General features: G+C 40.1%; 1 protein-coding gene across 3 annotated transcripts in view; it reads right to left on the reverse strand.

Annotated features, from left to right (window-relative positions):
- LOC140211113 (contactin-4-like) overlaps positions 1-24,604 on the reverse strand; it is a 2,284,382-nt gene that overhangs the window by 252,081 nt on the left and 2,007,697 nt on the right. The gene's annotated exons all lie outside the window — the stretch shown is intronic.

The following is a 24,604-nucleotide window of genomic DNA, read 5'->3' on the forward strand; positions in this document are numbered from 1 at the left end:
TGTCCTCCAAGAAAATGTACCCATCTTTGCATTCATGCTGCTGTTGTTAGTGGAACACCCCTCTGTGTTTGAAAATGGACACTAGTGGCTGATGATCATTAATGAAGGTAAACTCTCTCCCATACAGGTACTGGCTGAAACATTTTATACCCCTAACCAAACTGAAGGCCTCTCTGTCAATCTGTGTGTAATATTTCTCTGCAGTGGTAAGGGAACCTGATGAAAGGGCTACGGAGTGTTCCCTTCCATCACTCATAACTTGTGACATGACTGCACCTAGTGTATACTATAAGGCAAGGTGTCACAGACAAGCTTCACTGGACAATGTGGAGCATAATGTGTGAGTACAGTGTCTGAAGTCATCACTTCCTTTGCCCCGTATGGACATATCTGAATGGGAGTGGGAAGCAGGGTTGAAGTGGGTGGCTACTGAGTGATCCCTATGTCACTCTGCCCCCTCCCCCAGCTGCCTATCACCTCCCTCATGGTTCAGCCTCCTTCTACTACCCATTGTGTTTCCCCTATTCCTTCTTCACCTTTCCTGCCTATCACCTCCCTGCTTCCCCTCCCCCACCACTTTATCTTTCCCCGTACTGGTTTTTCACCTGGAACCTACCAGCCTTCTCTTTCCCACCCTCCCCCCACCTTCTTTATAGGGCCTCTGCCCCTTCCCTCTACAGTCCTGATGAAGGATTCCGGCCCGCAACGTCGACCGATCTTTTCCACAGATGCTGCCCGACCTGCTGAGTTCCTCCAGCATTTTGTGAGTGAACCTTTTATAGTAATTGACAAATCCTAAAAAGGGCCACAACTGTGACACATCTTTTGGCCTTGAGTCATCCACCACTGCTTGAATTTTCTCAGCACACTGTGTTATCCTTGTGAGTGTTTATGGTGAGAAACACTTTGGACTCTTTCCAATATCTATATGTAGGTAGGTCTCAGCTAAGTTCACTTCACTGAAGTGTTACACTCCAGAAAAGTTTGCAAAGATACCTTCTATCCTGGACAGAAAGTGTTGATCTACACTCAGTACAGGGTTGATGGTGACCTTATAATCACCACAGATCCTGACAGTGGCTATTGGGACTACCAGCATTGCCCATAGGCTCCACTTAACCTAGGAAATAATTCCTCCAGCCTCCATGCGATCTCGTGACCTCTCCATACATCACCAAACCCATCATTGAACTGACAATGTTCTGACAATTTCTTCAATTCATCCATGTGAGCTGAAATTAACTCCCCTCCCCTTTGATTCGGCTTATGAAACCGAAAGCATTATGCAATCAACAAGATTTTGGCTCTATATGTTCCTGTATTACGTTCATGGTATCAGAAAAGCTCATTTCGGCTGGTTTGGTTGGCACAATCGAACTTATAACCAAACTGTATGCTTTTCCACCCATCACACTAGGCAACTCTGGCATTAGCTTTTCATTAGCTGTTTCATTTGCATCAAAATACTGTTCAATTCATTCAGGATACATCAGTTATCGGTTGAGCAATCAAACACGTCTATTTTTTCTGATGTAGTCAGCCATTTCTGCTTTTTGAAAATGTATTATTATTATGACCCGATACTCACTGTTTATTAATTCACGGCCATACTCATTGTTTGGTAATTTCCTTCATTTTCTGCTCTTTTTTAAAACTGGAATGTCTCCCTCCCCTTCCAAAGAAAAACATGTTGCACTTCAACAGGTAGGTAGTCATTTCAGGTTTGTTTTAACACATCCCTGTCACCACTCTTACATTTTGTAACTCCAGAAACAAATCAGAAGAAGAAAAGCACTGGAGCCGGGATATTTGCCTACTTAGCTTTTTCCGTCCTGTTCTTTCAGTAAGGTGCTCACACATGACATGGTGGTGTAATGATGTAAGCCATCTGTGTACTTCTTACATATAACCTATAATGAATTATGTAAATAAAGAATGCTTAATCTAACAATATGCTTACAATATTACTCAAGTATTACTGAAATATTAAATACATTACAAGATCCCTACTTTCTTATTCTTCTTCCTAAAATCCAGCTAATATGCACTGGGGCAAATTAAAAGCAGCCTTTTTTCTTTCTGAGTCGTAGTCCTACACTTTAAAAATTAATAATTGTGGACAAATTACAGCAAAACATATATAGAGGAGAAACCCTTTTTGTACTGATGAACTATTGCAACTTACTGTGTGTTTCTTTATCCACTGGGTGCAAAAACTCACCACACTGAAGAACTATGGTGCTTCATGCAGTTATCAATGAGATTGCTTCAAAACTCATTAAAATAATTTCTCTTTTCACACTTTTTGAACATTTCAATTTAATTGCACAGTCAACATTGTGATCAGAAGTGTAATCTGGATTTCATTTTCAGAACAAAATGATTTTTATTTGCTTCATACACAACTTATTTATATTTGAGAGTCTTATTCTAATAATCTTTTCTCTTACACTATGATTCATGATCCACCAGTTTTGTTTTACAGTGCAATTAAATCTTGGACCGCATTCTCACATCAAACTTCAAAATCCCAAAATTAATCCATAAAATCATTAATGCCAATACGATCATTATGTTGTGGAGAATGAGTACATAGGAGAATGATCACTTCACTCTCATATGTTTTATTCTGATCCCAGGACTAAATAAAGACCGCAAAATGTAAAGGTATTTCAAATAATGTACACTGAGGCAAAAGGTCTACATGAATTTCATTGCTTCCTAATGGTGAGGGACAAGACTAAATCTAGACTTACTTTGTTGATTGATTTTAGTCTTTTTCAGCTTTATCATAGGTTCACATGAAATTGGTTGCAGATTTTTGTGATTATTGAAATCCTGGCAATTCTTCTCCTTTATGATTTGTTGCTGAGAAGCTTGCAACCGTTGTGCATTACTGCACAAATAAGCCATTTGTTTGACATCTGCCAATATGCATCTGAAAAAAAAATTGCTACACCCATACTTATTTTATAATAGTCTACAATAAATTAAACATTTTAAGGGTATGCAGAAACCTTATAGCATGTTAGTAACCAACCTAATACTACATTTTCTTTCAGCAGTAGCCGTTCACATAATTGTAGGCACAAGATGCAAAGCTTCAGCTGTCAGATCCAGGCTGGGTGGAATATTGTTGTAAGAGTATTAAATAACATGTTGCAATCTTGCAAACTGAAGGCATTGAATTGATACTTCTTTTGCATCGTGCAAAGATAACTGCAACATTTCAACCATCAACTATTACATGGTTTGGAAAAGTAGGGTATTAATGAGATGAGCTATTCAATGGAAAACTGAAAATTTGAGGCCACTGTTCACTTGCAATCTCCCATAGGAAGGAAATTAAGGAGGCCTGGTTAAACCTACTGGATATTTACAGAGTAGCATTAGTAGAGTTGTGGGAGAAGGCTTTAACCATTTAGTCAACAAGATGGAAGCTAAAGTCAGGGGAAGCAAACTCCAGTGGGCAATACAGCTGAACGTAATCCTGATCAGGAAAACAGAATAGTGGGGGAAATATATACATTTTGGGATCCTAAAGGATGCAGCAAAGCTGTAACACAGATCAAAAATTGCCAACAAATAACTTTCATTACTTCAGCATTTACTTGCCCCTCAAAAGCCCTCATTGAGAAGCTCAACTTCTACAGCCATGACACTACTGATAGAATATTGAATATCATACATAAAGTCTTGAGTTTCATTTGCAGCTGAATAAGAGCCTGGCTGTGCTAATAAGAGGAATCATTCACTGTCTCTTAATTCAGATGCTTATTTTGCTTGTCTTTATTCAGGCTATGTTGTCTGCTTTTCTGTGGTTTTCTTTAAATTCTGCATTTCTTTGAGACCGCATCAGTTCTCTTGAAGTCGTCTGCCAATGTTTCTCTGAATTGCATGACTAGGAGAAAACAGAAGACAGATGTTGAAGACACAACTTTTTTGAACGAGAGGCCTGACACCATTTCAAATTGGTGAAGAGGAAATTTGGTAAGTCAGATGCTGGGGTTGAAGGTCACAGCATTATATCAACCCAGAAGGAGGTTATTCAGTCCACTGGGTTTGTGTAGCTCCTGGCAAAGAAATCCCATCTGCCGCATTTCCCCATTCTTTCCTGGAAACCTGGCAAATCATCCTGAAGGCACTAATTAATTAGGTTGCAACCAACCTTTGCAGCAGGCAAACTCCAGGTCAAAACCACTGTATCAAAAAAAATTTTCCTCACATTCCCTATGTATCTTCTGCCCAAAGTTTAATAACATTCCCTGATCCTTGAGTCACCCACTAATGGGATCTATACTTAAAACAGTTATTATCTTGTAAACCACTTATCAAACTTTCCGCAAGCTTTTTTGCTCCAAAGCAAATAACCCCGCTTCTCCAATATAACCTTACAGTGAAAATCCAACATTCCTGAAACTATTCATATTCTTCATAAAGTTGTATATCGAAAGTAGCGGAAGAAGCATGTATGATTTGGTAGTTCTTGCTGACCTGAGCAAAATTAACTAAGAATACATTTCAGCCTTCAGTAAGTCCTGCAGCTGTTCAAGTGACCAGTTAATGTCTGAAGAAAATACCCTTCTGACCTCACCCATTTCTCTTTGGAGGATGCACAGGAAGAGCATCAAAGGACTGGATGATTGTCAGTATTTTGGTACTCATCAATGAATACTGACCTGTTGTCCAATAAAGACAGCCAAAGCTTCAGTAGAAAAGGATAGGTACGCATGAGCACTACTTGTATGGGATAAACAGAAATGCAATAAAGCAGAAGGAAAACTAACAAATTGCTCATTTTCTTTAATTTTACCTAACTTTCTTCAGAAGTTGCATAACTGCTGATGGTAGCATATGGTTAGAGACTCATTAATGATCTAAACTAGGAAATTTATGGAGTAAGATATTGACAGTATTATTTCTTTCAGCCTTCCCACAGAGGTTATTTATAGAAATTAACAGGTAAGATTTTTTTTGCATTGTCTTATTTTCATTTCTTTATCCTTGTGTATGGATGATTATTTTCATGACTGTGTTTTGCAACAGCGACAAAATCATTCCCATTAATTAAATGAGCTGGAAAGTGATTCCAGATAAAATAAACAAGTCGCTTATGGTGAAAAGTCCACCTTTTCTTAAAAGATAAGTATATTAAATACTTATAATTTCTCTCTGTTTTCATTCAGAAATACTTCATGTGGATTATGAAACTCAAAAAAGAGCTAATTGTGCTACAATAATTCAAAGAACAATTGTAGCTCCACAGTGCCACCCTGTGGTCAACCCATGAAATCATCCTCACTGCCTGAAATGGAAGAAACAAATAATTGCAACTTATTCCAATATTGTTTAAAAACATCCAAAGATTGAAGAAATGCAAAATGGCATGAAATAGCATGACACTAAAAATATCACCAATGTAAACTACCATAAGAAATCAGGGAAATAAATTTTGTTCCTGATGGCTGTCAAATTATTCTTGCAACTGACATAAATGTAGATAAGTCCCATTCTGTAACTTATCTCTGGAAGCACTATGGGATAAGGAAGGAAAGATTCTGTTGAGGTTTCACTAAGGGTATTTAAACAAATATAAAATATTACTTATAAATGCACCTTATTTTGTGAGGGAAAATGGCCGTGTGCATACTTTCACCAGAGATTAAAAAGAATACCTGCTTTTGCATGTTTGTGAAGTTTTGCTTTGAAATTCTCTTAGAGAGCTGTGGAAGTTCATTCATTCATACTCAACATTTATAATCAATATCAATATTCAAGGCTGAGATGGACTGATATCTGGACTTCTGGAGAAACAAAGGCTGAGGCATAAAGAAGCAAATTGTGTTTGGGGCTACAGATCAGATCAGAATGTAACCCCTCCTATTTAACTCCAGCCTAAGTTTCAGGACAATTCAGGATGACCAATTAATATTCTGATGAGTACATCTTTGGATTGTTGGAGGAGACCAGAGCATAGGAGACAACCCATATGTTCACGAGGAGGGATGTACAAACTCTTTACAGATAGAACTCTGAACTCCAATAACAGCTCCACTCTGAGCTGTTATAGAGTCGTGCTGTCATGCTGTAGTGGTGCCCCACTAATTCAGCATTAATTGCTAAATATACTGTAAAATACTTCCTAAGTCCTTCTTTAATTGAAATGAACATCTGTTGTAAGGCCACGAAAGCTGCAGCATGTCTGCCCAGTCCATCATCAGTATCACTTACATCCACAGTGATGAAGTGCTTTGAGAGGTCAGTGATGAAGTGCTTTGAGAGGTCGGTGATGAAATATACGAGCTCCTGTCTCAGAAGTGACTTAGATCTGCTCCAATATGTCTAACAGAGTAACAGGTCCACAGCAGATGACATTACATTGGCTCTTCACTCAATCCTGGAACATCTGGACAGCCAAAGTGCATACACCAGGATGCTCTTTATCGACTACAGCTCAGCATTCAATACCATCATTCTCTCAAAACTAATCAATAATCTTCAAAACCAGTCTAACAACAGGATGTTCAGCAAGCATCAGGCTCTTGAGCCAAAGGGGATAACTTCACTCAACTTCACTTGCCCCGTAACTGAAATGTTCCCACAACCAATGGACTCACTTTCAAGGACTCTTCATCTCATGTTCTCAATGTTTATTGCTAATTTATTTAATATTATTGTTCCTACTTTTTGTATTCGCACATTTTGCTGTCTTCTGCATCGCAGTTGGGCAGTCTTTCATTAATATGTTACAGTTATTATTATATAGGTTTGTTGAGTATGCCAGTGAGAAAATGAATCTAAGTGGCCAATGCAATATGTATTTCGATAATAACATTTACTTTGAACTTTGATCAAAGTTTGGCAGTCAAGTTGGTGATCTGATGGTAGACCCATCTGATACTAATAATTCATCCAAAGGCCAATCTCTTGATATTGAGGAATAATTCCAGAACTATGCCAAGTTTTGAAAGTTCTGGGAGCTCACACTTACTAATGTTAAATCGTATCTATCACAAATACTGAGCTACCATGAGGAATTGATGGGAAACTAGAAAATACGGAGGATTACCCCTAACCCTGCATGATGCAGTAACATTTTAAGAACTGTACCAGTAATCAAAAGACTCCTGAGGATTATAGAATTGCTATCAACATTTTTTAGTTTTGTCTGAACCAGACAAAAAGTATATCAATAAACTTGTTTAGCACTTTTTTTTAATGGAAGTACATTAGAACTAAATGAAAATAGTTCCATCTAGGTGCAGATTCCATGATCATCTCTCTCTTCAATTCAAATTATAGCCATAACTATTTCTTAACAATCACCTCAGGGGAGCAATTTTAAAGCCAAATTGCTTTGTAAAATTATTTTAAGTGCTGTGATTTATCTGTTTTAATTTCCAAATTGCAATTATTGAATAGGCGGGGGAACAAATATTTATCATCTGTACAGTTTATCTCACCCTTCCTCTGAAACAACAAATCTTATGAAACATACTGCTTTAATAGTTGAAATTTAGACTCTGCACGTCAGGTTATAAGAATGTTAATGTAAAATTATAATTTTGCTTTTCAAAGATTACTCAATAATTGAAGTAAATGATTATTGTGTAAATAATGTTACCATTTTCTTTAATAAATGATTGAATAATTTCAATCAGGACTATATGAATAGAAATACCTCTTAAATTAAATCCCATCCTTCTTTGCATCAAATTGTAAACCTCTTTACAATAAGTTAAATACAGGCCATCCCGGGTTACAAAACGCGTTCCTATGAACTAGAAAGATACCATCACTTTCATAAATACAAACTCCATTATCTTGGGAAATATATCAATTTAAATAACTTTTATTCTGAAATAATCTAACTGCTATAAACAAAGGGTCCAAACTTCCTAGAGCATGAGAGAACTAATGAATCAGCTATGCTTCAAGATAAGTGGGTAAAAAATTGACAGGTTCTTTTCAACAACTGGAAATGTTTCTAGTCCCTTAAGATCAGGTAGGTGTGAAACAAAAGAAATACTTCCTTGTGATGAATACCATGTTTGATAGAAGCAGACAAGTCTTTCATCTGGAGTGAATTCAGACAGCTGGACAATTTTTGTGGCAGGCCCTGTCCTGAAAGATGGATCCCAGAACAAGGGCTGCCTGCTCCTTACTTGCCACCTCACAATTCAGCTGAAAGTGTACACAAAAACCATGCAAATGCTGGAATAATAGTGAAGAAAGCAGTTGGTTTTCTCAAGTTGAGATACTCCTCTCTACATTAATATGTGGGTGCTCTGTGTGTGCACCAAACAAGTGAAGAGATTTTGTTATTATCATGCTGCAAAATCAAACTAAAAGTAGCAGCTGGTTTCAGACGAACATTGGCATGAGGCCGCACTTGAAGAGCAAAAGCCAAAAGAATAGGAGGAGGAGAAAGTCTACTCAAAATCCAAAACTTCATCTCCTAGCTGAGTCGAGAAATATGGGACACACACAGCTGGATGTCATTATCATAGAGAGACAATTTTCAGAAGAAATCTGCAAAATACAATACACAAGGCCAAACTAAGTAACTCTCTCCACATTGAAAACCACAACACCAACAGAGCAAACAAATGATCAGCTAGCAAAGGGTAGATGATTCGTAACATATCAGTTTAGTAGAACAGAATGCGTGTGTGAATGAATCACTGCTCCAATTACTTCCAGAGGTCACAACAACTATGTGTTGCCTGATGAGTCACCCTCACATAAACAACTCAGACTTAATGTATACATTTTAAAAAAAATGTGAGAACTTACACTCTGCAGGTGCAATCGATATGCAGTTCACCTTCACACATCCCTTCCAAGATCATGAAACTTTACTATGTGAAGATTCTCATTCATGAGGGAGATGACCAAATCCCAGGTCCTTTCAATAACCAGCCTGGCAGGTCACCAGCCTCTCTGAATGTCGAGGCCTTCCCCACACTCCCCCCCCCACTGCCCCCGTGCGGTCTGCAAGTTCTTTTGAATGAAGGTAGAATATGTTTTCTTCTTCCCTGCAACCAGTAAATTTATATGCTGCTTCTTTGAGGCTGCTGTGAAGAACGTGCCTTTTGGGGCTAATGTTCTTCTCTGAATGCTATGCAGCACGTTACTGGTTTATGTGCAAAATTGGGTGAGCTCCCAAAGGGGATTGTCAGACACTTGTTCCTGCACATATACTATACTTTCGTTGTTCTGTGATTCGAAGAGGACTTAGCTCAATTTAAAATATTTTCCAGAGGAATCATTTATTACACAAGAAATAAATGCGGTCCAATTTTTAGATAATATTTTGCTTCAACCACTTGAGCCTTGGAAGATTATCTTGAAAATGGTGAATTATGTCATTCATTCAAAGCATCCTGATCTTTGATTAGGCTAATGACAGTTGTGTACAAATTAAAATTTGTGGATGACATAAATTCTGTGAAGTTGTAACCTATTTTGTCATTTTTTTCTGACAACAATATCCACATAACATAATTGAATCTCTGTGACCATTTGAGTTGTTAGAATAACTTTAAATATCGCGATTGTATTTTAGAAAAGGTAAAGTTGTCAATACCTTTGTGTGTGTATGTGTATATATATATACACATACAATTTGGCTGATCACATTGCTATATACAGAAAGCAGTAAGCTTGAGAGGATCACTTGCAAACTCAAGTGCAGGAATCACAGAAACTTCAGCAATTCAAATAAAACTGAAGGTTTATTACATAAGTTAGTTAGAAAAACTAACAAGAGCTCAGGAAAACTGTATGGAACCTTGATAAACAGAAATCACTGATGATACACAGAAGAATTTGGTCTGTGTTTCACCTGACAAGGGACCACAATGATCCAACAGAGAGAGGTTGACATGCCCACCTGAAATACACTCTGGAACACATAGGGATTCCAGACATTGAAAATTAAATGTGCTAATTAAAATATCCCAAATTAAACAAAACTGATAAATACAAAGAGAGCTTAACAATCCCCATGCTCTCAAATGAGACAACTGCAAAACAAAGTGAAAACCCAGAGCTAGTGCACAGACAAACAATTAGACAAAAAAGGTAAACAGCCCAAGCACAAAACATATGCCTGAATGCCTGAGGTGACACCAAGAGAGCACAGACCATGGAGTGACAAAAAAATCTCTTATTAAAAAAGACCCCTGGTTGTGACAAAGCTGAAGTCTACATTTCCAGAAACCACACTTTTTCAGCATCCAGCAACTGACAATCTATTCACACAAGTCTACAATACCTACAAGATGAAGACGTTCAAAATATACCTGAAAGAATTTGAGCTTGTTGCTGCCATTCTACTTGTTGCTTAATAACATCTCTAACACTAATTTTTTTTACAAATGTGGAGACACATTATTTCAGATTTTATTTTTGTTGTGCATTTATGAATAGTTATTTTGACACAGTACTTGAAATCAGTGAAGTGAGACGGTATTGTATTTGACTAAATGTGGCAGTAAGAACCCAAGGTAAAACTGAAGTTCATCAGGATTCAATGGCTCGAATGACACCTGACACTGAAGAGGCTAATCATCATGGCTAGAAGCTGCAGAGGTTTATCAGGGCCTTCCCCATTTTATGTTCAAGAGTGAGACTGGTAAATAAAGGTGTTCACTTCATATACAATTCTTTCGGTAATGAACTAAAACCATGATAAAACTCAAATTTCCAGGCGTGCTACCTATTTCCAGGCAAGAGGCTACCTACTCCACAGTTAGCCCAAACATTCATTCCATTCACTCTCTGCATATTTTGCAGACAGCCTTCTTACTCTTTTTCTTAAAACAAAATAAAAACTGAAAATGGTAGAGGTGCTCAGTATTTCTCTTAAATAAATACTGCCTGACCTGCTAAGTGTTTCTTCATTTTCTACTTTATTTCAGATTTCCAGGATCTGAGGTTATTTGCTTTCGTTATTTTTAATTCAAATTTATCACAGGTTGCCTGTCATGGAAATGAATCTGCAATACTTCTGTGATAGCACATACGAAACTCTTTGATATCCAGGCCAGAATGGGTACAACATTACTTTAAGTTAAGCACTATACCCACTTGATCCTTTCTATGTGAAAATGAAACATGGACTCAGATTTAACACAGAGGATGGCACATAACAAAGTGGTTCAGAGCAGCAGAGAGTCCAGACCTGTACCAATAAACAGAGTTTATTGGCGGGAATATTTTTGAAGCATGTTACAGAAATACAATATCAAACAAGATGCTGGACAAACTCAGCACACCACGTTGCATCTGTGGATGGAAATGGCCAGCTGACTGAAGTCCAGATGAAGGGTCTCAACCTTAGACATCAGCTGTCCATTTCCCTTCACAGTCGCAGTCTGATCCGCTGAGTTGCTCCAGCAGCTTGTCTGTTCTAGGGTACAGGATCCGCAGACTCTTGTGTCTACATGAATGAAGCCTTTGTGTTCCGTTCCTTTTTTGGTGCAAATTTAGAGCCTTTGTAATGGCCTGTGAAGTCTCTATCATGACTTGGGGAATAGAGGACAAAGATGAATCTGACATGCCAGAGGAGGCTAAAGGAGGAGGAGGAGGAGGACAAGAGCACTTGTCACCAAACATTGTGTTGTTCATCAGCTTTCATCGATCAGCTACCTAACTGGAGTTCTCCTCCAAGCCCTCAAATATCAATTGAAATGTAGATCTCAGACAGACACCTAAGTTACACTTTCCAATGAACTTACTGCAGATTTGATTAAAAAAATAGATCTGAAACACTGACGCTGTTTCTCCTTCCATAGATCTTGCTTAACCTGCTGAGTGTTTCTTTCTTTGCCTCAGAATTCCAGCATCTGCAGCTTTTTACTTCAATCTCTGGTTGGTGTAGTTTCCAGGTTACTCAATAGAATCGCAACCCCTGCCACTGCAAACTACCCTTCAGTGAATGAAGTGGAGGCTGGAGGTGTTAATAGCTTCATCTTATTCCTCCTAGCCGTTTCCAGGGCCCAAAGTGGGGAAGGCAGAATGGTTTGATCATAGTGAGAGAAGAGGGCACTTTGAAGAGACAAATCTGAACCATCAACATGATAAAAGCTAGAAGGTACAGAAGTATGAGAAGTGGGAAGTAAGATACAGGTTTAGATATGAATGCGGTTCAAGTAACACAAAGTCAGTCCCTATGGAATGTTCTGTCATCCTCAAAGATTTCTGAATGCTCACTGACCATTGGCAGCATTTCCTCCCCCAAATGACTGAGTCAACGTGCGCGTGTGATACCCTACGGCATTCTGCCATTGCGACCTACCTTTTGCATGGAAGGAAGAATGCTGGAGATTGTTGCAATGAGGAGGATATGCCTGTCATGGTTCAGTAGTTGCAAGTGCATGACGTGTTTTTTGGTGATTTAGTAGTATTAAGTCAGTCATTTATGAATTCCTAATATTTTTAAATATACTATACTCTCAGCAAAATATCTCTACGAAAAGAAAACATTGCAAAACTCTTTACTTTCTTCATGTCATCTGGTCAATGCGTTTAGTAGCACTGTTAACAAACCATAACGTTCTTGCACCCCATGTGGCCCCATGTGACACACCTTTTTATTGTTTGAGGGGCTACCCCACAGAGCCTTTGCACTAGCTGTACCAATCTTCAGTGCATCCCTCAGCAAGCATGCCTGTTTTTTGGAAAGCCTTGGCACAGTTTCCTTAAAGGACATTTCAGTGTGCTGGAAAACCAACTAGCTTCAGGCAGAGATAAAAGCATCTTTCACTAAGTTGATGATCTTTCAGCAGCACTTGATGGTTGCCTCTATCTGTCATTTAGAACAGCCAGATGATGAGAGAGTTCAGAGTTACACAACTGCAGAGAATGAACAAAGACATGGATCTTTGCATTCTTTTCCACACCTTGGCAAACCTGCATTCTGCAAAGTCAGTGACTGTGTCCTCCTTAACACAGCCATCCTGAGGGCAGAGAGCATTGGGAATGATATTTTGAGTTTTAATTTACAACTTTAACCACTTATGAAGTCAACTTTTTATGACAATATGTTATTGAATTTCTAGCTCCATACCTTGCCCATTTTTGTTTTAACACAAAGTTCTCTGAAGTCAATATAACCTCTTTCTAGATTATTTTAATTACTGGTCACACTTGGACATCCTTCCTTAATCACTCTAACCGGTGTACATTAAAATAGAGACATAAGAGATTGCAGATGTTGGAAGCTGGTGCAACAAACAAAGCATTAGAGGAGCTAAGGAGGTCAGGCAGCATCTATGGAGGACAATGTTTTGGTTTGAGACACTTCAACTTGTTCAGATGAAGGATCTCAACCTAAAACAGTGCTGTCTGTTTCCTGCATGGATTAAACTTCAGTCAGAGTTCCTCCAGTGTTTTGTGTCTTGTCCACAATAAGTCCATCCACCTCAGAGGCTACAAACTTTTACAGTGTAATCCAGGTGGTTCACAAATCTCCAACATTTACACTCACTAGTTTAGCCAGTTTGTCTTTCAACAGATGTTTTCTCTTTACTTTAAATCAAAGCTTATACTTTTGGTTGACTATTGATCTCTCATTTCACTATGAGTGAAGTCTTGGAAGATTATGACTTAGCACTGAATATATATATGCAATGCTCGTTAGTAGCAAACAGTGAAATAAAATCCATTATAAAACTCCGAATTATAAAATACAAGATTAATACTGTTTAAATGGCATAATGAGTTTGAGATAATCTATATTCTAAATATTTCACCAAAGAAATACAAAATCATTTGATGGACTTTTCTACAAAAGAAATATATTGTGAATGAAACAATACAAAAACACCGAGAAACTCAGCAGGTTAGCCAGTATAAAAAGGTGGAGAGTTCTATTCCCTCGCTCCTCTTTTTTTCAATTCAGATGAAGTATCTCTACCCAAAATGTTGACTGCCCATTTCCATCCACAGGTGTTGGCTGACCCGTTCAGTTCTGCCAGCATTTTGCACATTGCTCTAGGTTCCAGCATCTTCAGTCTTTTGTGTCTCCATACTTTCGGAGCCATGCATCTGTTCTCTATCTGCATTGTATTCTGTGTTGTCTGTTTATTATAATTATTATGGTAACTAGTCACGTGGGTGGGGGCATGGTAAAAGCAAAGGAAATAAGTTACAATGTCGCGCTTTGTTCTGGGCAGTCCTAGCTTGGAGATAGGGAATAACGGGTGTCATATTTTCTGTTGACTGCTTAATTACGCTTACCTACGCTTAATTACATCGTTTCAAGATTGTATGTTTTGCTAATTGCTAAAAAAAGATCAAATACAGTTCTTGAACTTTTTAGAATATTATTATTGGATTAATCTGAGAGTGCATCATACAAAATAACTCCCTATGTTAGATCACCAGCAAAAGTATTGGTTTGTTCGAGTTGCCGTTACATTTTGTCAACAAGCGATTTTGACAGTTATCCTGAACGAACATCAACATTCGGACATGTCAGTGAAATCAGAGAGCAGCTTGTGGCAAGTAACAACTTCACGCTGATTCATGCTGTGTGTTTGGGGTTGGAACACAGTTTGAAATGGTCATTGCTGACCATAAGATCTACTGTCAAACAATAGAAAATCTGCAGATGCTGGAAATCTGAGCAACGCACACAAAATGCTGCAGGAACTCAGCAGGCCAGGCAGCATCTGGGAAAATAGTACAGTGATGTTTTGGATTACCAGAGGGTTTTGGCCCCAAAACGTCGACTGTACTCTTTTCCTAGGGATGCTGCCTGGCCTGCTGTGTTCCTTCAGCATTTTGTGTAAGATCTACAGGTTTCCCCTGCCATCCGAAGGTAGACCATTCCTATGAAACGGTTCGTAAGCTGAAATGTCATAAAGTGAAGAAGCAATTACCATTTATTTATATGGGAAAAATTTGTGAGCGTTCGCAGACCCAAAAATAACCTACTAAGTTATGCCAAATAACACATAAAACCTAAAATAACAGTAACATATAGTAAAAGCAGGAATGATATGATAAATACACAGCCTATATAAAGTAGAAATACTTCTCTACAACGATTGCCTGCACAGATCTCCATAGCGAAAATCTCACGCAAGCGCTGTTGGCATAAACGCGCTCTCCAGTCACCTTTAAACTATGAAGCTGCCAAATCTACCAAATAACACTTAAAAATACAGAGCCTATATAAAGTAGAAATAATGTATGTACAGTGTAGTATCACTTACTGGAATTGGGAAAACAGCGCCAAGCACACTGATGATGGTGTGATAGACTGAGTCGTCGCAGGTTGGGAAGGTGCAGTGGCCCTCACCCTCCAGGCCGCTAAGCGATACATTGCCGCGAAACATGCAGGAATGCAGCGGTAGCCGGGAGGCACCCAGCACATCTTTAAGAAAAAAGCCGAAACAAACATGCTAATTAATCAGGTGCTGCCCGGCACGTAAATATCGGCCCAGATCAGAGGCGATTGCCGGTTGCATCACCTCTGATCTGGGCTGACAATTACGTGCTAGGCGGCACCTAATTAATTAGCATGTTTATTTCGGCTTTTTTCTTAAAGATGTGCTGTGTGCCTCCCGGCTACCGCTGCGTTCTTGGTGAATCTGTACAGTATCTGTCCGGGGCCCGGGTGTTGAGGTGGTGGGACACCGGGGTGTCATCTCATCATCGATCAGGGCAGGCAGCTCAGCTTCTCCAATGACTGCCCACCTCGATGTTGAAGGTCAAGGTTCGTCGTCTGCTGTGGTTGATGTGGAAGGCTTGCTTGACTGCTGAGCCTCGCGCATTTTTCTATCATACAGTTGTTTGTAAGGACTCAAACCATCCTGCAAATATCCCTTAATCCTACGTACCCTTTCAAAATTAAGGTTGTACTTTATCATTGCAGCGACAATCTCATGCAGTTGTTTCACTTTCTGCATTCGGTTGCATTTGGTTTCGATTGTTATCCTTTCTTCTTCCAATTGCATCAGCTCTTCGTCTATCAGTTCTTGGTCATGGGATGCCAAAACCTCTTCAACATCATCTTCATCAACTTCCACAAGCCAAGCTCACTTTGTCTTAGCTTCGTTCACCACGATCGAAACGCTTAATTATGTCTAGTTTTACGCTAAGTGCAACACCCTTATTCTTTCAGGCTTTTCCGACACCTTAGAACTCATCTTGCTAACGGCTGCTCAATGCAATGTGTTAAAGCAATGCTGTTCCAAATCCGGGGGAGAGAGGCTGCTCGGGGCGCGTGCTGCCTTTCTTCGTAACAGTGAAAACACCTTCTGAAAGTGAAAACAGGGTACTAACGTAGGTCTTTCCTAACAGTGAGGTTTCGTAAAGCTAACGTTTGAAAAGCGGGGGACACCTGTATTATGTTCTGTTTGCCTAAGAGTTTGGCAAATTGGTTCTGTTGAAATGCTGAAATATTTCTATTGCTGATATCTGAATTGAATGATGTTGTTTTGTCTGGTTTGCAAACTTAGGAAGCAACATGAATCAAGCTGGAAGCAGTGACCTTGAAGTCAAGACTAAAAGAGAAATTAAACTTACCGGGAAAGCTTTGACGACGAGACTGGACAGTGGTCAAAAGGAGTTTAATAAAATAGTTAAGATTAATGATTTATACCATTAATTAGAAATTTCCTGGTACCAAAAGAACAAGATATCTTGCAAGATTAGATTAGATTGGATTATGAGGACATTCAGTCCTCGTTTATTGTCATTTAGAAATGCATGCATTAAAAAATGATACAATGTTCTTCCAGAAAGATATTACAGAAACACGGGACAAACCAAGACTGACAAAACCACATAATTATAACATATAGTTACAACAGTGCAAAGCAATACCATAATTTGATAAAGAGCGGACCATGGGCACGGTAAAAAAGGTCTCAAGTCCCGATAGTCCCATCATCTCACGCAGACGGAAGCACCGCAAACTTGCCGATGCATTGGAGCACCCGACGGCAGCCGACTCTGCGTCCGTCCGAAAACTTCAGGGCTCCGACCAGCCCTCCAACATCGAGCACAGAGCACCATCTCTGCCGAGTGCTTCAACCTCGCCCCGGCCGCTGAGCAACAGGCAAAGCCGAGGACTCGGGGCCTTCCCCTCCGGAGATTCTGGATCACACAGCAGCAGTGGCGGCGAAACAGGCATTTCAGAAGTTTCACCAGATGTTCCTCCGTGCTCTCACGTCTGTCTCCATCAAATCATGATTGTGCATGGCATCCTACTTGACGAATGACAGATATCATTCACCAGAGAGGCTGCTGCAAGCTGCGTTGCACTGTCATCTTCCCTTCCCTCCGTGATTTAAAAAATCCTAGTGAAGTTGTTGCTAATCAATATCATTTACTGTCTATCTCAGGGCAAGATAAACAAACTGAAAGCTTTGCGATGTGCAGATGTTTATTAATATAATCAGAGCATAGGCTGAACAATGGTTGAAACAAACATGCAATGTTGAATCTCATGTTGCTGGAGGAAATGAAAATATTTATAAAGCCACAGAGTGTGCTTTGACTATGTATAAGGCTGATGATTTTCAGGATGATGTGGACTCTGAAGACAGTGCATTACATGTGTGTGCAGCAGGTTCTATTGCAACACTCACAACAAGCTGGAGGAACTCAGCAGGTCGAGCAGCATCCGTGGAAAAGATCGGTTGACGTTTCGGGCCGGAACCCTTCGTCAAGCTGGAGGAACTCAGCGGGTCGGGCAGCATCCGTGGAAAAGATCAGTTGATGTTTCGGGCCGGAACCCTTCGTCCGAAGGGTTCTGGCCCAAAATGTCGACCGATCTTTTCCACGGATGCTGCCCGACCTGCTGAGTTCCTCCAGTGTGTTGTGAGTGTTGCTTTGACCGCAGCATCTGCAGATTATTTTGTGTTTACAGCAGGTTCTATTGCTAGCAGCACATCCCGTGCATCCGATACGATCTCGGCATGCATTGAACAGAGGCTGATTCCGTTGAGTTATGTGCAAGGCAACAAATATTGAAGAATAAAATGCATTGGAAGAACAAAAAGAGGATGGAAAAACAGGTTTGTAGAAACCAAGAGCAACTTTGGAGGGGAAAGGAACAGTTATGAAGAAAGATAGAACAGCTTAATTTGCAGAAAGTAGTTGCAGCCACGATGGCCAAAGCAAAAGCACTGAAGGCTTCAAGTGCTGTGAGTGCTAAAACGTGCTCCAGTAGGACAGTTCTGTGGTGGAAGTTCCTATGTTGACATGGCACAGAGAAAATCCAATGTTCTCAATATCAATGTGGATACATTTATTACTCAAATGTTTATGAGGCACGAATTTGGACCCCAAGGGATAGTTCAGGATGTTCACTCTCAGCCTACACTAAGGAGGTAACAGTACTCCGAAGCTATGTCATATCCAATAGCACAAGGTGCTTCTAAGGGCATTAATTTACAATATGGTGACAGCTGTGTTTCAGATGATAAAAGTCTAAATAGTGTGCTGGAGGCCATAAGAACGCGAAAGGAAATGGCAAGCTTCGTGATGCAACAGCGAAGCATTACATCATGCCTAAAAGAGAGATACTTTGATGCTGATCCATGGCAAGGAACGTTCCTTGTCAGAAAGATCTTCAGGAATGGTCTCACCTGAAGCCAGATATTGGTGAAAGTGCTTAAGGCATCAGAGCGTTGCAAGGGATTTCTATTGTTAATGATGGACCCTGTGCAATCAGAACAATGCTGGGATGGACTGTGAATGGACCACTGAAAGGAGACGATGGTGCTGGAGGTGTCTATGCTCAGCCAGAGCAGATCAGTTAACAGGATTTCAATTTTGATCTTGGATGGGCTTTGACAGCATCAATTTAAGACAGATTTTCCTGAATGCAGTCAAGAGGAACAACCTGGTTTGCCAAGCGAAGATCATGATCCAGGATGGACCGCTTACCAGAAAGAGGGCATTTGTGTGAATGTTAGCATTTCATGTCTCCTGTGTTTTGGTAGCATGTTGTAATTATTATAGTACAATAATTAGGGCGCTGGAATGTTGGAGTCATGCATCTGTTTTCTATTTGCATTCAATTCTGTGTTGTGCCATTTATTATGTTTATTATGGCAACTGGTCACATGGGTGGGGGCGTGGTAAAAGCAAAGGGAATAAGTTACATATTCATGCTTTGTTCTGGGCAGTTTAGTTTGGAGCTGGGGACCGATGGATGTCATATCTTTTGTTGACCACTTAATTATGCTTAACTATGCTTAATTACATCATTTCAAGATTGTATGTTTTGCAAGTTGCTAATAAAAGATCGAATGCAGTTCTACGACTTTTTGGAATATTATTTTTGGATTGATCTGAGGGTATGACATACAAGATAACTTCCCCGCGAGGTTGCTAGCAGCAGCATTGGTTTGTTTGAGTTGCCGCTGCACTTATGATTGATGAATTTGTATCATGAAATCTTAATCACAATAAGCAATCTTTTAGACAATTATATTGAATAAAATTCATGTTAATTTTTGTGTCTACAGTAAACCAGCATTTCTCCTATTCTCAAAATAAGGGGTCTCACAGCATTTTTGTAATGGTCACTTACAACATTACATCCACTACAACAAAATCTTAGTACAGTAAGCTAGTGTGGCTATTGTTTCTGCAAACGGGCTGTCAAATGCTTCCGCATAATTATTCAAGCACACTTCATTACATTATACATATCTCTAGCTCCCTAAATAAGTTAACGAGTTTGATGAGTGAATAGATGAGCATCACCAAATTGGTCAGTCTCAACCAGATCATGAAGGAACTAACAAATGCTCTCCACATCCTTGGTTTAGTAAAGCAAGTGTGGAGCCCTATGTGGTAAGGAAAAGTATTTGTACATATGCTGCACAGGGAGTTCGGCTTTTCGAGAATAGGCATCTGAAATCCCTGAATGTAAAAAGGAGCGCAAGAGAAACTAAGAAAAGGCAACCAATGCATCCATAAATCAAAGTTTTGCCCAAAACTTAAAAACACCTTTTGTGATGGAGAGGAAATCAATTTACAACAAAAGGGGGAAAAAAGATAAAAGTTGATTTTCAGTGCATGTGTGTGTGGTGGAACGGTGGCTCTTTTAGTAGCTCTACTGATGTTTAACTGCCCTAACAAATATATTCCAAGAGATGGCAGTCTTCACAAAATAAAGTGAGTGAGGTATCTTTTCCCTTATTTACAGCACATGTTTCTGGTAAAGCTGGCAATGCATTCATTTAAATGCTCTAAGTTTAACTGCCAAGCTTTACCGAATGACCATATTCTGCGCTGTGAAGGAACATGATGTTGGTAAGAAGTATAGAGAAATCACGCTAACTCTGTCATTCCAAAGTAATAACATGTGTCTAACATCTATTGAAGCCCATGCCACTCTGATGAATGTGTATGTGAAAAAGTGGAATGACTTCCTTACAGTATCTGACCCTTCTGTTTGTCTATAGCTGATTGTCTTTACAGTGAATGTCAGATCGAGACTATGGATTTAGTTTAAATTTCTATTGAGCTTCGAGCCACAAGGGCCTTTCCATCTGAAAACAAACATTGTCTGTTACTGTGTCACTGCTTCCACTTATTAGATTGTTTAACAAACAGACCACCTGAATTTTTTAAGTCCTCAACTACACCTTCTCCTATCCTGCCTCTTTAAGGATGCTATTGCCTTGAGAGCAGATACATCGGAGAGCAGATGCATCTCCAATATGTCTGCTCTCAAGATGTTTGACTCCTGAAGCGTCTTCCATCTTCAAGAAATACGATTTCCCTCCTGCTATAGTTCATGAAGCCTACACAGGCATTTCTACACCTGATTTCAACCCCACATCTTCATACAGAACTTCCTTCATCCTTACTTTTTGTCTCTGCATTCAGCACATCATTGTTCACCACTCCACCAGCTCCAACAGGATCCCACCACCAGACACATCTTCCCCTTTCCCCTCTTTTTGTTGAGTAATGAAGATGGTGGGTAAATAAAACTTATTGGACAATTAGTATGTTTGCCTTCCATGTTGGTACATTGTTCTGCATGTTCATTGCAGGGATAACTGAAAACTATTGAAAGATGGCCCCGCTTCTATACTGGAGAAACCAGATGTCCCCGCTGGATACCTATGATTCATTCTTCATCTGGAGGAATCAGCTTCTAACTCAGGAGGAGTGTTCAGCAGGAGTGGCTGCTGTGTGGCTAAACAGTTCGGTGGGGGGGGGGGTAGCAGTCAAGTGCATTTCTCTGAAATACAGTGATAAACAAAGAATTCCTCACATCAAGAGGAAGAAAAGAAATTCTCAACTGCATCATCCTCCCACAGGACCTGACTCCCCTATATTACATTACCGCAGCAGAAGCCTTCATTTCCCACACACAGCAGTCTGCTCCCTAATGGCTGTTCTGTTGTCCAGGAATATTCCAGTGTCCTGCTGCCAGCTGAAAATTCATTAAGCTCTCATGTCCTTGGTCATGTCCCAATTCAATCAGAAACCTAATCGTTATCTCATTGTAATTCCAATATGTTAACAGTAACTGCACAGAAGTGTTTCACATCATGTTCTTTGGGCCCTACATAACCTCCTGTGTGTTGTCTGAGTTGCATTTCCCCATGGTCCCAGCCACCATGTGTTTTGGGGCTTGCAGGCTAAGACAATACACCAGCTCAAAAAAGCTGATTTACTTGATGAATATCTAGTTGTCTGTGAGTATGATCCGGTGCAAACCCACTAGCCCTTTTCCTAAATTCTCCCGTACCTTGGTCTGGGTGAACTGGGGACAGCGCTACAATAAACTCTCCGGCAAACCCACTATTGCTGTGTTTATCTCCCGATGAAATGCGCCTCTCAAGACAACATTATTTTTCTCTCAGTGTCAAAATCTGAGCTGGAGTTTCATGAAACCATAAGACAAGGTATTTTTCTACAGTCATATTCATCCAAGGTTTATAATTTCCAGACTCTTACTCCTATGCCTGAACCACTTTCCCAGGGGCAAGTGCTTCTGGTGGTGGTTGCCATGAAGAAGTGTCAATAATATCACAATATTGTGTATATAATTTCTTTGTGGAAAGTGGGAAGAACAACTGCAGGATCTTTAAGAGGACATTAGGAAGGAAGTGAAGTGAAAGGAAAGCAAGGTACATGCAGATCATGGAAACTGAAAAACTCCTTCGTGGATCTTGGAGCATGGGTTCAGTTGCTGCAGTGCTCGTCAGGGAAAGAACCATCCCTCCGACAATCAATCAGCCTCTGAATCTGTTAGGGCTTACCTTCTTGTCTGGAGGCACAGCCATCAATTCCTTGTGACTTCAGATTAAAGCTAGAGGAGCAAATTAATAATATATATCCCCAGGAGTAGGCTGACTTACTTAATGACTGCTTGGCTATTTGTGAGCATGGACCTCAAGTGGTAATAGTGTTGCAACTCAAGGTTGTCCAACTTCTTGGTGAGTGTAAGTTGTAAGTTCTCAGCTTCAAGTGTATAATTGGGTTATGATAAATCTTAAATATTCCATATTGTTAGGTATCTCTGGAGAAGAGATTGGTCACCAAGTCTTTCTAGATGCTTCTGACAGAAGCTCAAAATTGCCTTAGGGCATCCTCATACAAGTGACTTCTCTCCGCATATTGATTTCCACCTCCATAATCTCGAAATTGTAATCACGGAGAAGGAATCTCAACTCTTTCCCTCTCTTGACACATTCCATTATTTTGACCAAAAGGGGGAATCCTTTCTTCCATGGTCTTCTACTCTCTTTTATCATATTCCACCTTCTCTTACCTTTTATTTCTTTCACCAATCAACTTCCCAACTCTGTACTTCACCACTCCCCCTTCCCAGTTTCACCCATCACTTACCACCTTGTACTTCTGCCTCCCCTCCCCCCACATGCTTGCTGTGACTTCTCATCTTTTTCTCCAGCCCTGATGAAGAGTTTCACCCCAAAATGTCGACTGTTTACTCTTTTCCATAGATCTTGCCTAGCCTGCTAAATTCCTCCAGCATTTTTCATGTGTCGCTTGGATTTCCAACATCTGCAGACTTCCTCGTGTTTGATAAGAATAAGGATTTTAGGAGCACAGAAAGCAACAACTCTCGAGCGACTAACTATTATGGATGTGGAAGTCTCCATATCATAATTGTAGAAAACACATCAGGATAGCAAGAAATGCCTGGCCAGATTAGACTCTATTTCCCAGATATTACCTTTTCCCTTCTTTGAATGTTCATGGAGGGTCACAGAAACCTGGTAGATGTTCACACAGGTATTCAGTTGTGTAAATTCATGTGTATGAGAACTGAGCCAATAAAAGTACTTGTCAATAAATACAACTTCTCTCTGTGCCTAACTGATCATTATGACTGAGAGGGAATCCTTGTCACGGTCTGCTTCACAAAATACAGTAAGTTAACAAATTGAACCAAGAAATAATAAAGAAAGAACATGGCATTTTCACCATTTTCCAAGGGTTTGGATGCAAAAAAAGTCTCTTCCAGGATTTGGATTTGGAGTGTTGTGCATGACCTTGATGTCTATATCCAAGAAAATATATTTTTGACTTGGGGTCAACACTATATGGATTCTATGGTGATATGGATTTCTCCGGTGAAGACAGAAACTTTGAAGAATAAGAGATGATCTCACTGAACTATGGGATTATATGTGGAATTTCATGTAGGATGTCCAGATGTTCTTTCTCCTGCCTGAAGAACTTTTGATCTCAAGTTAAATGGTTAATTACTTAGGGCTAAGGGTTCTGAGTCCTCTGTTGATAGGGGTCGACGATGGATATTGCGCCCTATGTCAGTAAGCAAGCCAGGGCAGTGCAATATGGAAAGCAAGCCATCACCCATGAGGCAGGCTCACCCTCTCTATGCAGCCAATGAGTCCAAAGGAATGGCAGAGTCTGATATAGTTTGGCACCTACGGCATCGCAGGAGTTGCTAATCAGCATTGAACTCAACATAGGACTGCCTTAGGGACACCAGCTCCATATATTTCCTTAGGGCTTACTCCCGAAGCCTTCCCTTTGAGTGGATATCACCGCAAGGCAGTGGACGTTTGAGATCAGAATTTTCTTTCTCCTAAATGAGCTGCCATCCCCAGCTGATGAGCCCCAGCTGCCTGAAGCAACTCGTTTTAAGGCACCAGTAATCTGCCTTTGCCCCTTCTCCTGTCAGTAGAAATGGCTCCACCAGGTTTAGTAGCTAAGCCACACGTCGAGGCCAGGAGCTGAACTTGGTTGTCAGAGGCTATTTAAGACGTACGCTGTTGGGACCATTAAATAGGTGGTGGGAGCTAATCTTCACTACTCCCCCCTCCCACACCCCCAGCTATGCAACTTTAAGGAACCAAGACCAAGGTTAATACATTGTGGACACTGAGAGATGCAGGAAAAATGGGGATTGAAGAAAAAAGTGCCCTACAGCTGGAGGTGTTAGATGACAGCTAGTGATCAGCTCTGTGGGACTGGATAGCCCAGACCTGCTGAAAATGTGTAATGCTATGCTTCTAGCTGGAAGCATGTCGGACTCCATGAGGAAGACTATCATTACTCTCATCTACAAGCAGAAGGGGGAAAGGAATGGCAATAAGAGTTGGAAACCCATATTGCT

This window comes from Mobula birostris, chromosome 16 (genome assembly GCF_030028105.1).
Source record: "Mobula birostris isolate sMobBir1 chromosome 16, sMobBir1.hap1, whole genome shotgun sequence".
NCBI classification, from domain to species: Eukaryota; Metazoa; Chordata; class Chondrichthyes; order Myliobatiformes; family Myliobatidae; genus Mobula; species Mobula birostris.